Raw genomic sequence first — 18059 nt, 5'->3', positions numbered from 1 at the left:
ATCCAGCTCATCCCATATCTTTGCAGCTAAATATTTACTAGAACACAGCCATACCTGTTTGTTTATATATTGTGTATGACTTTATATTTTTGGCTTTTTATGCTACAGACAAGTTAAAAACAAGCATGACACATACAGAGTGTGGTCCCCACCATCACAGGTATATTTGCTACCTGGCCTTGTACTGAAATGGTTTACACACAATTATCTTAAATGGTAAATGATGATAAATATATTATCAGAATGGAATTTTTAGTACAGTGGGGGTGGTCAAGAAATAAAGTGAATACTCTGGTTACCTGTTTTGAAATTTCTCAGACAGAACAAGAAAATGTTCCAGGAAAAGTGAAATTGAGCTAGGTTCAAGGATGCAACTAGGAACTCAGCATGCAAAAAGGAAGTGTTGGAATATGGCTTACCCTTGTCAAGGCTTACTGGAGCTCTCTGGTTTCCATTGGGGTTGACCAAAGCTCAACTCTTCTCCTAAGCCAATGACCCAGTCTTTAGATGAGAACGTTCAGGATGCTTCCCTGATAGAAAGCCTCACTTAGCCCTATATTTCTTATTCTAGATGCTCAGTCATGACTGCGCAGGAGAGGGAACATTATTTTTTGCAATTTAGATACTCTATACTAAGTCTTTAAACAAATATACTTCTGAAATCCTACTGTATGCTTGAATATAAGAAGGACCTTTTTTTTTAAGGCACCACATTTAGCCTCTGCTAACAAGTGACTTGTCTAGCAAAATATTGACACAACAATTTTGCCTGAGGGTCTAGGCCCATTTCTTAAATGTTTCAAAGGCAAATCACATGAAGATTAGAAACTACTTTAACTATAAATTCTACTTTTCACAGTGAAAATTATGTTGTGTGTGCTTGTGTATGTGTACTAAAGAAAATCATGTATCAAACAGTCCAAAACCACAAGAAAATATGTCTGAAACAGAAGCATTTGCTTTCTTTACCTTATTATTCCATAAATTACACGATACCAAACCAAACAATTCCTTTCTGTGTCACCAAAAACAGAAGCTCAAGAAGTATTTTCCTTCTTGCTTCTCAGAGAAAAGGTATGATTTTAGAAGTACAGGTCACTGCCAGGCTCCAACAATTTCTGGCTGGGGACATTTCTTGTCTCATTTTCTGGTCACCTTATCTGCTTTTACTGGTGCCTTATCATCTCAGATAAAGTACATACCTCACTCTTTCCCTCTACAAAGGCATGCTAGAATAATTTTACCTGCTTTGTAGCTGGCACTGATGCCTTTGGCATGAAAAATGAAAACATTGGAATCATTAGGGCATAGTCTACATCTGCAGCATCCCAATGGGTAACCCCCCCTCCAGCTAATAACACACTCCCCTCCAAAAGGTACATTTTCACTTCAGATAGGGATGGCTTTGGATGGCAGTTTCTGAGCTAGAAGGAGTTAGGCAATCCTACAGACTTCTTCATTTCTCCCTTACACTCTCACATTCCTCGGGAATCAGATCATTGGCTGCCTGCTCACTCTAGTTCCTCTTGCACAGCCGGCTTCCCTTATCACTGGCATTACTTTCAATCTCCTTGTAGATCTCACTGATTAAAAACACTGGTCTTGAGAAAATTCTCTTTCTTGAAAGTCAATGCTTGAAGGAGATTAGTCCTATTTATATTGTAAGGCACTTCCTTAAAGCCTCTGGTGACTTTAGTCTCTTGACTGATGCAAACCTCAGCTAATTCTCTTTATCCAGATAATCCACTGGAGTCTAATATTCATCACACAGCAAAATGAAAGCTTTTAAGAGAAAAGAATAAATGTGAAGGCTTAAATTCACAGAGAATTTTAGTCGTAATAAAACTGGGAAAGAAATTATGAGGAAGTAAAAGCTTTTGTGTACTGTCTTCAATGAGATAATATGAAGGCGAGTGATATCCATGCTGCCACATGACACATATTTTCGTCATCCTGAGTTTCTCTAGCAGGTGTGTGAATCACAGACCTTGGAGGAGAAAAAGAAAGGATGTGTTTATTCTCTGATTACATGGGATAAACTTTGTCCAGCAAAGCTCATAGTTCTTCCTTGCTTTTGTGAGGATTTCTTCATTGCTCTCTAATTGATGTCTAACCTAAATTCATTAGATTCTTAATGGGCACTGACCACACACATATTGCTAATGGATATTTGTAATATAGGTGGAAAGTCTGTTTTGAAGGACTTCCAAAATAATAATGAATTTCCATGAAACTGTTCTGAATTAGGGCTAGAAAACTAGAGAAAGTCAAGGAAACCCAGATTAGTCTCTTCCCCAATCAAATTTCCTGAGGCATCGGGGGAAGAAACTTTGTGAAGAAAGGCAGGTCTTGAACATGTTAACTTATTATTCTAGTCTTGGAATGATGTGATCAGCAGTTGGCCAGGCTTCTGAGAACTGGAAGTGTTATAAATCAAGCCTCATCTCATCCTCTGACTTCTAGTTATATAGTAAGCTGAACCCAGTTTTTTACTCAGCAACATAGGATCCTACAATGCATTTTCCATATATATTCACAAAGCACTATGGACATTTTCCTACATTTCAGAAACCCTAGCCCAATAAAAATAAAATAAAATACCCTCATTTTATATTATAGAGGACAATATAACTAGTTATCAGTTTTCTTATTGTTTTTCAAAAGATTGCTAGGTCTTTGGAACAAGAGATATGGGAGAAAGAGTTATTCAAGATAGAGGTAGAAGTTTTTTTCCCTGTAGGCATACTTTCTTAGTTGGCGTTTTATTGTTTTGAGAAGATTTCATGACCATGGCAACTCTTATAAAGACAATATTTACAACATTTAATTAGGGCTGGCTTATAGTTTCAGAAGTATAGTCTATTATCATCATAGTGGGAAGGATGACAGCATAGAGGTCAACATGGTGCTGGAGATGGAATCTAGACTCTTACATCCTTGATTCACAGGCAGCGAAAAAAACTTGTTTGCCATAGTGGGCATAGCTTGAGCATATGACCTCAATGCCAACCTCCACAGGGACACACTTCCTCAAACAAGGCCACACCCACTTTAACAAGGCCATACCTCCTAATGGTGCCATTCCCTATGGGCCAAGTATTCAAACACATGTCTAGGGAGGGCATTCCTATTTGACAAACCACCACATACAGTCTACTTTCTTGAGTGGGCTAAATCAAATAAGCATAATAAAGCAAAGATCATTGTGCAAATAAAAGAAAGCTTTAACAATAACAACAAGCAGCATGGCTGCAAAATATACCCTTTTGACCTAAATTTTCCAATAAAAATATATGTCACTTAGAGCTTATATATAAGCCAAATGAAAGGACATACTCTTGTCATTCTGCCTACGGTATGTATTGTTGATTGTGTGGGCATTTACAATGTAACTTTGGGTAGAAATGATGATAGATACTGATGGTCCAACAGGTAGAATGAAGGTAAGGTGTCTGCATATAACCTGTTATCTGACAATGCTATAAAGAAACTATGGTTCTGTCAAAGGATAAGATGAAAAAGGTCTCCAGAATACCCAGCTTTGGAAAGTTTCTTATGCAAGTGTATTTTCAGGGCTTGTTAGAGATGGGAAGCCCCACCACAATTACTTGTTTCTCTCCATGAGCACATCCAAAGTGTTTCTGCATAAAGAATAGGCAATAAGATGATTATATATTAGAAAATATTTCCTAACTACATCAACAGTATAGGTATGGGCATACCTACACCTCAGTCCACCGTTTCAATGTATGCTTCAGAGAACCCTTTTCTTCCTGCAGATTGCTATATTATCAGGGTAAAGGACTATTGAACTTCCTCCCTTATTTCCAGAAAGATTCCAAGGCATTTTCTGATTTTACTTGCTTTAAGAAATAGGAGTTTCGGGGAATCAATGAAGAGTTTTGCTTTAACTTTCTGTATTGGTATACTTAGCATGATTTAAGAAGAAGGATTTGATTTCCAAAATCTTTTCAACTAACGAAACTTCAGTATACTCTGAAAGCTGTGTTGCAAACACCTGTGCAGGATGCCATTTCTGTTTTGGGTAGAGGCTTCTGTGTAGATTATGGATCCTTTAAAGGAATGTTCATCTCAGTTTGAATTTAACTTTTACCACTCCCAAGATTTGGTACAATTTAACCCAATTATTGCTAAGGTCTTCAAAGATGGCTCTGCAGGATTCAAAAGCTGAATAAAAGGAATTAATTGCAGGTATTACAACTGTTTAGATAATACTATGGAAATACAAATTATTGTTTCATTGATTAGCATGATCTACCAGAGATCACATAGTGAGTTGGGCCCTCAAACTGTACAGGTTTGCTAATGAAAAGTACAAATACAATCTCGTTTGTAGCACTTAGCTGACCAATTTCTGCAGACACTGAAGTGGGAGTAGAGTAATGTTGCTCAGTTTCACTGCAGGTGCATAGGGATTTGGTTCTGAGCAACATTTCAGTGATGATTTGGATTTCTGTCACCTCCAGGAAGATTTGTCTTTATTATTTGTGTCAAGAACCAAAGTGACTACACTATCAACCTGTACCCATCATAGAAACCAGGAGGACTCAATTTTGCACATATCATCCCGACTCAAAAAGTTAAAAATAAAGTTCTAAAATTCATAAAGATGCAAATTTCCTCTCTTAAAGCAACAGGGTCTTACTGGTGGCCTGAAAGTTAGTTGCAAGCATAAGCATGGGCCAGCTGATAGCTGAGCACGTAGGAAGATGAGAAAGAAGCAGTCTCAATGTCCTACCTTTTAATGTTTTTATTTTCATAATTTCAATTCCACATGATCAGTGGAGGATGAAATAGTACTTTAAAGCAAATTATGAGTCAAGTGTAAACGCAGCACAGCCATCACTTCCGACAAAAATTTATATGGGTGAACTCATTCTATCTCATCCATCAATGAAAGGGAAGGCAGAGAGTGTCTACAGCCACAGTAATGGGTGGGAAAGGTAGTTATTTAAAAATATGATATGATTCATACAGAAAGACTGTGACAGCCAATGTAATTGTTGTGTTTGTCATTCATTCACCACCAGAAAAAAAAAAAGCACAGCTGCCTGATTGGTTTTTTCCTTTGGCCTTCTTGATACCCTACAGGAAAGAGGAGTGGGTCATCATCACGAAGTCTCTGACTGTGTGGCTACTTGTCTGTCAAAAACTATGAGGCCTAGTATCTTTCTATTGCATCTTTTTGTTTGTTTTGTATCGAGATAAGGTCTTGAACTTACTATATCGACCATATCATACATGATTTCTGGTCCTTCAACCTGTACCTCCTATGTGCAGATTAAGATGTATGCTGTCATATTTGCATTGTTTCCTGCTAGTAATAAAAATGGATATCCCCTACAGTGTATCACAAATGTAACTTAGTAAGGATGGTGAAGTGATAGTTCTCTGTGTTGTATAGGTATTAAGTGGCTGTAGGATTTCTTATAAGAAATTTGAAGACTTTCCTAAGACCCAAAACCCATTTTCAGAAACTCAGAAATATTCTTATAAAATTTAATTTGCATGATAAAATGATTGTAGAATCAGTATCAAATTATATCACATTTAAAACAGACAATTGGACTATAACAATAGTACTCTTAACATTTCCAAAATTTTACTATTAAAATATTTTTAAAGGTGCAAATCCATTGATGCTACATAAAGGGCTCATATATAATGAGTTTGTATATGCTTATTTACACATCTATTTTGCCGATCACAGTATACATTAGCATTTTTAATTCTTGATAAGTCATAGAGCAGAAAATTATAAACTGAAGTCATGTTTGCTAATTTATTTGATAAAATATCAATGTAAAGTAATTTCTATTAAGGTTCAAAAGATAGCATGTAACATCTTGGGACCTGCTATATCAGTGAGGCTATGGAGACTGATTTTTCACTGAGAAACTGTCCTGCTACAGAAAGCCCTAGAAAACCAAATGCTACTGTTCTGCTAAAGAGATATAGCATTAAAATAACTCTTAATGACATGACGTTATACTCATACATCTGGCCTTGCACATCTGTCATCAAGGAAGCTTCTTCCTATAGCACAACAACAAATACAGAAACTCACAGCCAGACTACATGCAAAGAAATAGAACTTGAACATACTGAGACATCTCCATCAAATCCCTCCCCCCATGACTTAGAAAACTCTGTAGAAGAGGAGGCAAAGAGAATAAGAGCCAGAGGGGATGGAAGACACTAAGGAAACAATGCCATCTAAAGACAGCTCATGATCAATACACATATGAATACATAGAGAGTATGACAGCATATACAGGGCCTGCATGGGACTTAACAGATGAGGTCGTAGAGCTGACAGGAGAACTAAATATTCTCCCTATCCCTAACCCAGAAGCTATCTCCAGTTGATAGCCATTTGCAAATGAAAAATTAGTTTCCTCTGAGGGACTGTCTGGGGAAACAATGCTCTCATAGGTAGACTCATTATTCTCAGAAAAAATGAACTCCATAGCATCTTTGAAGGATTTTTTTTTTGTCTCATAATATTGATTCAAGACATTTTAAACCTTATAGATCCTATGCATAAATATTATGGATTCTGGCTTAAGTTCTTGTTGAATCCTTGTTTGTGTGAATATGTTTTTCTGTATCTATATCTGTTTTGGGGATTTATTCCCCTCTTCTGCTTTATTTGTTCTATTCTGATTGTTTGATTTTTATATTATTTAGTTATTACTCCTTAGATTCCTTTTTTTCTCATAATGAGAGACAGAAAATATGTGGATCTGGAAGGGATAGGATAAGAAGAACTAGGATGTCTAGAAGAATGGGAAACCATAATCTGAATATATTGTGTGTGAAAAAAATCCCATTTGCAATAAAGATGTGGGGGAGCTCTAGAAAGCATCTTTGAAAGAACTCTAAAAATATGCATTACCACAAATGTTGTTTATCAGTATATATATAGATGGCATTTGATACAATGCAAAGTTGGTCAATATGAAATTATACAGATATTTAATTGCAAATGAAGCTACATTTGTGAACTGAGTAGAGGCTCTAGATTGGTTCTCTTCTAGAAGCAGAATCATACAGAAGATGTTAAAGACTGGATCCACAGGTACTCCCTCTAAGAGGATATGGCAGATTTGGCTCAGATTAACACCTTGATTTTACTATTCAATGATTTCTTCAGAAAATATTCTGCACAGTCTAATTTGATAACTTATGCTTTATTTCAGGCTTTCAAAAGGTCCTGTCTGCAACATTACAAAAGACAGTGATATGTAAGTCTAAACATATCTGAGTTCCTGTGTCATTGTTGGAAATTTTCATTAATAGAAATCTAAAAATGTAACCAAGAACCAGCATTTTCTGTTTGCTTACAAAGTGACAAGTAGCATAACTGTCCTGAATTACTTCATTTAATAGTCACCATAATTCTGAAAATTAGATAGTGCAGTTGTTTGTTTTTATTGGCATGAAAACAAAACATAGTTTAATAGACACCATTATGCATCCAACTCCCAGTTTAAATGAATAAAAATTCAAAATAGAGCATCATTTAAGTGGCTGGTGGTGGGGTTCTAGTTTTTCAACTGTCATGCTGACCTTGCAGAAGTAATTGTTATAGTAAATTTTTAAATGAAGACTTTGATGAAAAAACTTATAGATCCCCATATTAGTCAAGCTTTAATTTCTGAGCAACTAGCAAGTCTTGCTTATGGAATCAGTCAGTACAATAAAGAACCACACCTAAGGTTGTTCCAAGATGAAAATTTACTGACACAGGCAACTGGGATTGAGTCTTTGGAAGGCATTCTTCAGATGATGCAGATGAGAACTAAAGATTTACAGGTAACTGTTGATATGATCAAATAAAAACAATTGTTGAGGCATACAATAAAATAGGAGCTAGCACTGCACAACTAGCAAGATTTCAGCCTGTAGGCAATTTGCTTTGGAGAACAATTGTCATCTTACATCTCAGTAAGAAACTCTAATGACAACTGCAAGAGGGAAGTAGAGAGATAACAGAAGCTACCCAGAGTCTCAATGAACTTCATTATCTTTCTCAAGGCAGAGATCTTTCTGGAATAGAAGTAATAAAAAATGAGCTACTCTTTATTGCAGGAGCTCAACTTGGAATGGAAAATCAAGCTAAGTGTCTGCTGGAGTAAGGTATGGTGACCAAGAATCCAGCTCAGGTTGAAACAGGTCTTCAGGTTTTTCATAATCCCAGGACTTCTAAGGACACTGTTACCAATGTCATGCATGGTTATTGTGCTATTTTGGAAGACAGCATCAACAATGCATTGCACCTCAAAGTTTTGACTCAGCCTTCCCAGTTGGCCATGAAAAGAGATCCTGAGCAAGCTACCATCTGAACTCCAGAAAACACAGCAGCTTTTCATGCTTCCTTCTGGATAAATATGGAAAAATATGGATCATATATGTACTACTTGTGGATACTTACAGCATTTACAAAAAGTATGAATCAAGAAGAAATATCCATTTTCTCCCCTTTGATTCATTGAAGAAATAGTGAAGGATGGACAGCCTGACATTTTATATGTTTTGGAGTGCAATTACTTTGGCACTTTCTATCCCATTTCATGTAGCAGCAAATTCTTCTATGATTTTGAAATAGCCATTTGAAGGCATACTCTAAACTACTAGGTCTTTATTACAACTTCTGGAAGCCTTTTCTGCAGTACAGTCAATATACCCAAGGAAATTTCAGTACAAATGCAACTGCCAACCTCTATGTTTACCCTCCCCCCACACACATGGAAGAAGATACACAACACATTTTCATAATAAGAAAACCAGTTTATGGTTCAGAAAATGCTTCAAAAGTGTCACTGTACCCCTATGAGGCTATTCATCTCTCAAAATTCCTATCATGTATCTTTGAACTCATAAACTTGTCTTTTTCCCCTGGGTGGGCATTATCCTTTCTCTTATGAACTTGATAAGATCATGAAAACTATAGCAAGTAAACTCAGTGTAGCTTCTTTTGATGCAAACCTTACTTTAACTGTGTAAAAAATGTGGCTAAAACAATTCAATTATATGGTATAAAATCAAAGTAGTTTCTTTCTGCTCAAGGAGATGCAAGCCACATGATTGGGCCTCTCATCTAAGGACAGGAGAGAAAAATGGGAATGGTGAATTCCCTGTTTAAGTGGTACCAATCAGTAACAAATGTGGCTGCCAGTCAGAGATCATTCTCCTCAACAGCTGAGCAAACTATAATGTCATCCCTAAAGACAATTCACGATCTTATGGGGAATGCTATGCAGCCCTTACTGACTTCAGTGGAAGATGTAATTGAGGCTATAATAATCACCATGCTTCAGAAAGATTTTTCTGGGTCATTATCTAGCCCAGAAAAGCCTGATGTTCCTTGTTCTCTGTACATGAAAGAGCCACAAGGTTTCATTGCCAGAATTATGAATGACTACTTTAAGCACTTTGATTGCTTGAATTTTGTCTTTGACAACAACACTGAAGCTATTGTGCAGAAAGCCATTGAAATTTTTATCAGCAAGGCCAGGCTCATAAGACCTCTTGGTGAAGGTGGAAAAATACAACTTGCTACTGATTTTGCACAGATGAATTTGGCTGTGGGTCCACTTTGCAGACGAGTGTTTGATTTGGGGAAATCCCATAAAATCTTGAGGCCATTCAAACCCATGCTTTTCCAGACAAGTGAATGTGTGGCCCATTGTCCAGGAGTAGGACATGTTATTCCATTCAGTTTTATTTACTTTCTTTTCACAAGAGCAATAGTTGAGCTGAAATTCCCATAGATACTTCTCCCATATGAAAAGGAGAGGCTCCTCCTATTTGCAGGGGATTCCCTGGAAGCTTATCTTCAGTCAATGAGAAGCAGAGAAGGGACAGAATTTGTACCGATTTATTCTATTATGGCTTTGCTGCTTCAAAAGGCTATGTCTACTCTTAAGTGGCTTGCAGTCTTCATGCACAAACCTGTCCAAAGGTGGCAGCTAGGAACAAAAGATCATAATTGGTTGTCTGTATTTCCTATTGATCTTGTTGCATCTAGTACTTCTACTTTGGAATACCAAAATAGATGTGGTATGAAGTACACCCAGCCATCCAACACCACTAAGGTGAGCAAGAAGGTTTTGGAGAAATGGGAGAAAAGGAAAAGCAGAATGATGTGTGCCCAATGAAGAGAGGTGCAGACATGAACGTAGTGAAGAAGAGCCTGATGTGATTAGCCTGCTTGCTCATCTGAGACCATGGAGATGTCCTGGCATATGATGTTGCTAAGGACCATGTCTGGGTCATGTTCTGCAGTGGTAGGAGTCTGTATCAATGTCCATGGCTCATGTTACCTAACCCAAAGGCTATGTATGTGTTCCTGGTATGGGCTGCTGCTTCGGGTCATGTTGATCTCTAAGGGATGCACAGCTAGTCCCACTCATCATAGCTTCCACCACTCAGGGTAGCTGTCCCTGTACCTAGCATGGGCAGTGTCACTCAACTGGTCTTGGTGGTGTGAGCAAGAAAGAGCTGGCCCTGCTCCTTACCTAAGCAAAGCAGGAGAGCTGGCCTTGGTGGTGAGGGTGCAGGACAGCATGTGGGTTCTACTATCCAGGCTCAGAACCAGACCTTTGAGTTGTCCCATCCCAATATCTATGAATATCTATGACAAGACTGGTCCTAAAGAACAAAAGCAGAAGGGCCTCCATGACACAGGGCAACAACAGGATATTCAAGAAGAGTCCTAGTAATGACCCAGTATTGATAGTGGAGCAGAAGCCAGAAGTCTCTAACCAAACCAATGACCCATTGCAATGAACATTTCAAGTATAACAAAACTATACTGTGTAATACACACCATGACATACTGCAACTTTCACAGCAAGATTTATTATTATTATTATTATTATTATTATTATTATTATTATTATTATTTCTTTTGTGTGGAGAATGCAAGGGTGGAGGACAGGGTGGATATAGAACAGCTAGCAGATGAGTGGGATTTAGGTGCATGGTGTGAAATTCACAAAGAATCAATACAAAGTTAGAAAAGATTTCAAAATAATTTATTTTATAATCATAGAACACAGAGAAACTGTCACACATGAACTATCACTATAAATGAAAATATGACAAATATTTTTATTCTAATTGAAAAATTCCCTCCTCTGTACAGACCTTACTGAGCATATTTGCCTCATATACAGAGCAATATTATTCAGTTCATGGGTGGCTATATTGTTTTTGTCGTTGAGGGCTGGAGACTGAGCTCAGTGGCAGATCATTTATCTAGCTGGTGTGAGGTTATAGAGGAACCCTCCACCACTACTAAAAGAAATTTATACTCTTCCCATTCAAGAGAAGTTCAATGAGCAACAAAACAGTTACTACCGGTATCTAATGACTGTGAAATTTATAAAATGAGAGGAGGCTCTCATCTTACTGCAAAAAGTAACTCTTTTGGAACCTTTTGATTTAGAAAACTCAGAGTGAATGAAAAAAAGCTTCCACTATTATGTTTAACAGATGCTATATTTAATACCATTATTTTTTGTGTCAGTGACAGTGGTACGGCTCTGGTTTTTTACCATCCTCTCCAGTATCTGCTTCTAGAGTTTCTGCCATCCTCGTGTATTCAAATTTGTTTATAAATCCAGAAAAGTAGCTTTCTTAACACCTATATTGTACATATCTTTCACATCTACTGAATTTACATTAACCCAAATATCAGGCATGGCACATTATATCAATGTCGGGAAATGACAGAGTTGTTGCTATCCATCAATTATTATTCCAGCTTTGTTTATGCACAGAAACAAATATCAGATGGGTGTCATCTCATGAAAACCTAGAACTATATGATGTTGGCCAGCTTTTAAAATAAGATTAGTGTTGTTTGATTCATTTATTAATCCATTCTTGCTTCTAATTACATCGCAACAAATCATAGATTAAACCATGATATAATAAAAATTTTTGAATTAGTAAATAATCTAATTCACTAAGATTATTTATGCCATAAATTATGTTGAAACCATTAAGACAAATCACTGTTTTAATTTAATTTTTTCTTTTATAGTAAGTTTTAAAGTCTACCATAGTTTAAATAAAAAAGAATTTTGAGTTTGATCATTTCTGTGTCCTCCCATCTTGAAATGTTGACATGTATTACCAAACATGGCATAAAGATACAGAAAGTTGACTGGTGTATCTTCCATTGAAATTTTTTATTCTGGTTGACTGATTATATCTGCCTAGACAGAGTAATCAGCCCTTAATAATTCTGCACCACTAAGGTCTGCCAGATGATCCTGGGCCAGAAGGCTGAAAAGATCAGATGCTCCAACGTTTTGTAGTATAGGGACTGTCCAGGTGTTCAGCGGTATCTATAAATTGGCAAAGTTTTAGAAGCTATGCTTTGTGCTTCCCATAATTTCAGTTAACTCAGTCATTCTGGATTTCTGATGGGGTTGAAAACCTATAGTCTCATAGAAAAGATTTGAGTAGATGGTTTTCATCTGACATTCATTCTAAAGCCAAGAAAAAAGCCAGGTTCAGAACTAAGTGCTTTAGTTAGGACAGATGACAGAGGGTCTGGTTAGTCAACAAAATGATGGTCTGAGTATTAGGACTATATTGTACCTCACTGGTACAATTAGGAATAATTATGCTCTAATTGCATTTTGAGAGAAAAGTTTTATTTTAACAAGAAGGGTGATATGTAGGAGGAGCTAAGGTGAGAGGAAGAGAAGGAGTAAGGAGAGGGGGAAAAGAAGGAGAGGAGAAGCTATGTGATGAGAGAGAGAAAGAGAGAGAAATGGGGGGGGCATGGAGGCAGATATACACGTGTCTTCACTAGTCAAAGATAGTTGATATATCTAGGTTGGGTATTGGGTTACACTTCTGATTGAGCATTACCAAACTTATAAAGCCTTTGATTAACATTTTTAAAAATTGTATAAAAGCAAAAGGGAAAAGGGTGCATGGGATAGGGGTTTTCTAGGAAGGAGAATTGGGGAAAGGGGATGGCATCTGAAATGTAAATAAAATATCCAATAAAGAAAGAATGTTAAAAAAAAGAAATTGTTTATTCTGTTTCATAGACACAATTTCTGTCATATTCCCAATTAATATTTATGCTAAATCATGTTACAATGTACAAGCCTAAAAGCAACGTGTCAAAATTATCTTCCTCCACCTGCCCCACCAATGAAAAAACCAAAGTCATTCCCATTATTAAGGAAAAAAATGAATCTTATATAGAGTGGAAAATATGTCAATTTTAATACATTCATTTAATTGGTTTTTAAAATAAATAGAACTTGAGAAGATTCAATCTTTGGAAAATAGCCTTGTTATAACCATAAGACACTTAAATTTACAGTATTTAAAGTGATATTGTTATTTGAGAATTTCATAGATCTATTTCATCTTATTTATCCCCCAAAGCCTCCTAGATTCACTCTTACTTTATTGACTGGCCAAGTCTACCTATCATCTGTCTCTACTACTTTAGCCTTTTCCCCATAGTTTGCTATGTTATTCCTGGGTTTAGAGCCTGACAAGGGTTCTGGTGACATATCAGATGTTACATCATTAAATAAATCAGATTCCTTCTCATCCAGCAGCATACAAATGCCAATAGCTCCTCAGTTAGGGGTAAGAATTCGTGCCAACTTCCTCTCCTTCATCCTAGGATTTTGTCTGGTTGGAACTTGTGCATGCTTTCACAATTCTGTAAATATACATGTGCATCTGTCCGGTTATGGCACTGTATCTTTGAAGCCACCCAGTACCTCTAGCTCTTGTAATCTTTTTTTTTCCTCTTCAGTATAGATATTTGATCTTTAAGGGTATGTGATAGAGACATTCCAATTATCATTTAAAACTTTGAAGTCTTTTATTTTCTGCACATTGACCAGTTGTAGCTCTCTGTGTTAATTGCTATCTACTGCAAGAAGCTTTGCTGATGAGGATGAGCTCATGGTTATAGCAATTTGTTATTAAAATCATTTTATTGCCATGTTTATTATGTTGTAAATTTTGCCAAGGAGCCATAGCTTATTTATCTATATACTCTTGGCCTTATTGGCAATATCAGGTATAGTTTCTATATTATGGGATGGGTTTTAGATCAAAAATGTCAAAGTGGTTGGTGACTCCCACAACATTCAAGCCACTATTACACCCCTATATTCACAATATTAAGACAAACAAACAAACAAAAGAAATAGAGAAACACATAACACCTTAGATCTTTAGCAGTTATTGCCAAAGGAGATATACAGTTGAAGAAAACATTCATGATTTTATTAGAAAAGAACTGTCATTTTATGAAAACAGAGACACTTGTTATTGCCTTTCTATTTCCTTCTTTCTTTCTTTCTTTCTTTTTTCTTTCTTTGTTCCTTCTTTTATTCCTTCTCTATTTTTTAAGTAGACTTAAGGAGAGTCAAGCAATCACTCATTTCCTATCAGACTAAGGAACAGTTCTGAATTTTAGAACTGATTTTGGTAAAGGGGCTTTTCCAAAATACCAGTGGTTTTGCTCTTCAGCATGCTATTTTTGTCCTTTCCAGGTTTTGTGGGTTTTTTTGCTTTTCATGAGAGTATTACTAATTTAACTTCTCAGGAAAGTAGGTTATCTATTAACTTGAAATAGCCTGCTTGCTACATGTTATACAAAATTACAAGGCTTATTTTAGTCCATATAAAAAGCTGTTGTAGAAAAGGGCTTTCTCACCTACATGCAAGCAGTCATGTTCAATTATCAGCACCAAGAAAGCTAAGTCTGAGCTAATTAGCCAGTCCATGTCAGACAGAATAGGGCATATCATTTCTTGGAATAAAATTTTAAGGAAATAATTCTACTTTCCAGAGTGAATAATATAATTGTACCCCTTTTAGAAAAAAATATGGAAATAGAAATTATTACACTAAATGCAAATAAATGGAAATTAAAAACCACATGTAATTGATCACATACAGAATTTGTATATGTATGACATGAAAGCAGAACAGAGAAACTATTTAGGGGAATAAGAAAAATAGATAGAAGCGAACAGATAGAGTATTGAATATAAGCAATGTTTTATATTGCATATGTATTAAGATGTCATAGCAAAACTCATTATTTTTAATGTCAAGTAAAATTTTAAATAGTACAGCTTGCTTTACTTTGTGTAAAATTTCATAGAGATCATGGTTTGTGGATGAATGAAACAAAATTTGTTGAAATCTAGATTCCAGTCATCAATACAATTTTAGAACAAATAAAAATGTTTTTGAGAACATTTCACAGGAATACAACTATATCAGTCATAGTGGGTAAAAAAAATCACATGATATAGGTACTGATGTGAACTCATAATTGAAGTATATCTCAGAAAATTACAACTTGAGAAAGACAAATTGACCAGTTGATAATTACTGATACATACAAATATTTTGTCCTAAAAGCTAAGAATAGTGAGTGGAGCTGCAGAAGTTGACAAACTGCCAAGCAAATTAGTTATAACTTGTGAGCAAAGCATAATGCTGACACGGAGAATGTGACCTTTTATCTATACACCTACATAGAGGAGACAAGAATATTACTTGTCCCAAATTTCAATGGCTATTGGATATAAAACTATATGGTACTGGTATTATAGATATGATGATTAATATTTTCTTGGAAGGAGTATTTGATATAATGAATAAGAGAGAAAGTCTAGGAAAAGAAGATGAATATTAAGATAATCCTCAGTGTTATGGACAATGATCAGATAGATTGTCTTAGTCTATCCTCTATCCATCCATCTATCCATCTATCCATCCATCCATCTATCCATCAATATATCATCTTTTCTAGTCCCCTTTGTGTTGCAACACCTCTTCTGATGTCTTAACAAAAACATAATATACTTGTATATATTTTTTAAAAAACTTCATCATTACAGCCTAAACTTACTTAACATAGGTGCCTCAAAAGTTTGTTGGCACTCATTAGAAAAAAAATTTTTTAGATGATGATGTCACCGCTAACTACTATGGTCACTCATATAATCAATGTATTTATTGATTAATTTTAATGTTTGGTCAAATGTAGAATGAAATTAAACCTGAACAGAAATTAATAGTTATAATTGCTTTCAAGATGCTGATTTGGTAGGGCCTTAAAAATTAAAAACCTCCAAGATTTTACTAATGTGTTGAATATACCAGAGGATTTAGATAGGCATTTGGAAGAACAGATTGATGCTCTTTATCCTATTAAAATTACTGAAAGGAGGTTCAGAATGTAAGGGTGAGGAGCCATCTTGAATGTCATGCCAAATACCATTGAATTCATAATAGTTCTATGATTTACAGTGGTAGTCATTATAATTAAGAAGTTTAATGACACATGCAGTGTATTTGGAATAATTCTAACAACTCTCAGGACGTTTTAATGATACATAGGGAGCTTATGAAGTTCAAGAATGCTGCTCTGCTTAGCGTTGATGTAGTAGATACTGCAGATAAAATTACACATGACCTGAGGTCAGTATTTCTATTTTGGTCAAGCTTCAAAAAAGGCATATATAGCTTGATCATGAGAGCCCTTTTTGTCCTGGGAATACTTTTATTCCTGCCCATTATGTTAAAGCTTTTCTTCAACAGCATCAATATGTTGGCTCCCAAGTACATGGCTTGAACCTGAAAATGGACCCCAAGACTGAGTTATTAAATGAACAGGCTGGCAAGTCAAGAACGAGTAAGATTCTTCACAGAGCCTTACGAACCTAAGAGAAATGCATTGCTTTTGATAATGCATATTCCATGATTGGTAAGGAAGGCATTCTATTCAGAATGACCTAAGACAGGCTCAGTCTTATTAATGAAATAAAAAAGGGGAAGAGGCGAAGAGCCTCTGGGGCTGCTTGGCAAGAATCTGACATGGGCCAAGGACAAGGAAATAGACTGCTTGACAGGAATATGACACTGGCCAAGGACAAGTAGGCTTCAGGCAGGAATCTGACATTAGGCTAGAAGAAGTAATTTCAGGTAGGAATCTAAATCTTAGGCTAGAGCAAAGAAGTAATCTCAGCAGGACCTTAAATATTAGGCTAGAACAAAGAAGTAATTTCAGACAGGTATCTAATTTTTAGAGTAGAACAAGGAAGTAGGCTTCAGACCTAAAAGTGACTTTGTTTTAGGAAAGGGAAGTAGGCTCAGATACTTTGGTCATCCTGATATTCCTTTAGAAACAGTGATCAAGGGAGTGTTCATGTAATTGGGTTGAATGTCTTGCTTTTTCTTTGACTATTTGTGTTTATTGTCTTGCTTGTTCCTTGACTATTTGCATCTATTGTATTGCTAGTTCCTCAACCTAGAACTGACCTTAATACATGCATGTAATCAAAATGGTATAAAAGCATAAAGGAAAAGGGGGGACGGGATGGAGTTCTGAGGGAGGAGAAATGGGGAAAGGGGACGACATTTGTACTGTAAATAAATAAAATATCCAATAAAAAATTAAAAGAAAACAAAAACCAAAAATAAAATTTATCAGAGGAAAAAAAATTAAAACCCACAAAGAACTATGAAAATCATCTTTTCTACTCTAACTTTGCTAACCTAAATCTGGCAGGTGTCTTTCTACTCTGGTTTTAAACCTCATATTGTCATGGCTCCCAATAATAAAGCTGAAATCAGCCAGTTTTTAGTAAGTTTTGTTGTACTGTTTGCTATTTTATATTTGTATCAAAAATATTACAGAAAGAAAATCATTAGAAGTAAAAAATCTAAACAATTTCCTATGTTTTATTCAGGTTTTAAGATGTTGCAAGAGTTGCCATCCTTGGACACAGTTGAAAGGAGAAAATGACTCCAACTCGTGAAGTCATGTCATTGTTTAGTTAACCATTTATAACAACAAACAACTCAACTGAACAGCTGGTATTCTATCCCTGCCTCCTCCCCCAACCAACTCTTCCTTTTTCTTTCTTTTCATTCATCCTCTCTTCTAGTCCCTCTTGTGTGCCAACATTTCTTATGCTTCTGATAGTATAAGTTGGGAACAATGTATATTTTTTAAA

General features: G+C 35.9%; 1 protein-coding gene and 1 pseudogene across 1 annotated transcript in view; one reads left to right on the top strand and one right to left on the bottom strand.

Annotated features, from left to right (window-relative positions):
* The window catches only part of Ptprd (protein tyrosine phosphatase receptor type D), a 1324101-nt gene that overhangs the window by 733670 nt on the left and 572372 nt on the right, over window positions 1-18059 (bottom strand). The window lies entirely within an intron of this gene.
* On the top strand, window positions 126-10184 carry LOC117708745 (conserved oligomeric Golgi complex subunit 5-like; annotated as a pseudogene).

The sequence above is a fragment of the Arvicanthis niloticus genome, chromosome 5 (genome assembly GCF_011762505.2).
Source record: "Arvicanthis niloticus isolate mArvNil1 chromosome 5, mArvNil1.pat.X, whole genome shotgun sequence".
Taxonomy (NCBI): Eukaryota; Metazoa; Chordata; class Mammalia; order Rodentia; family Muridae; genus Arvicanthis; species Arvicanthis niloticus.
Note: the sequence above shows the minus strand (reverse complement) of the source record. Positions and strands in the feature narration are given on the sequence as shown.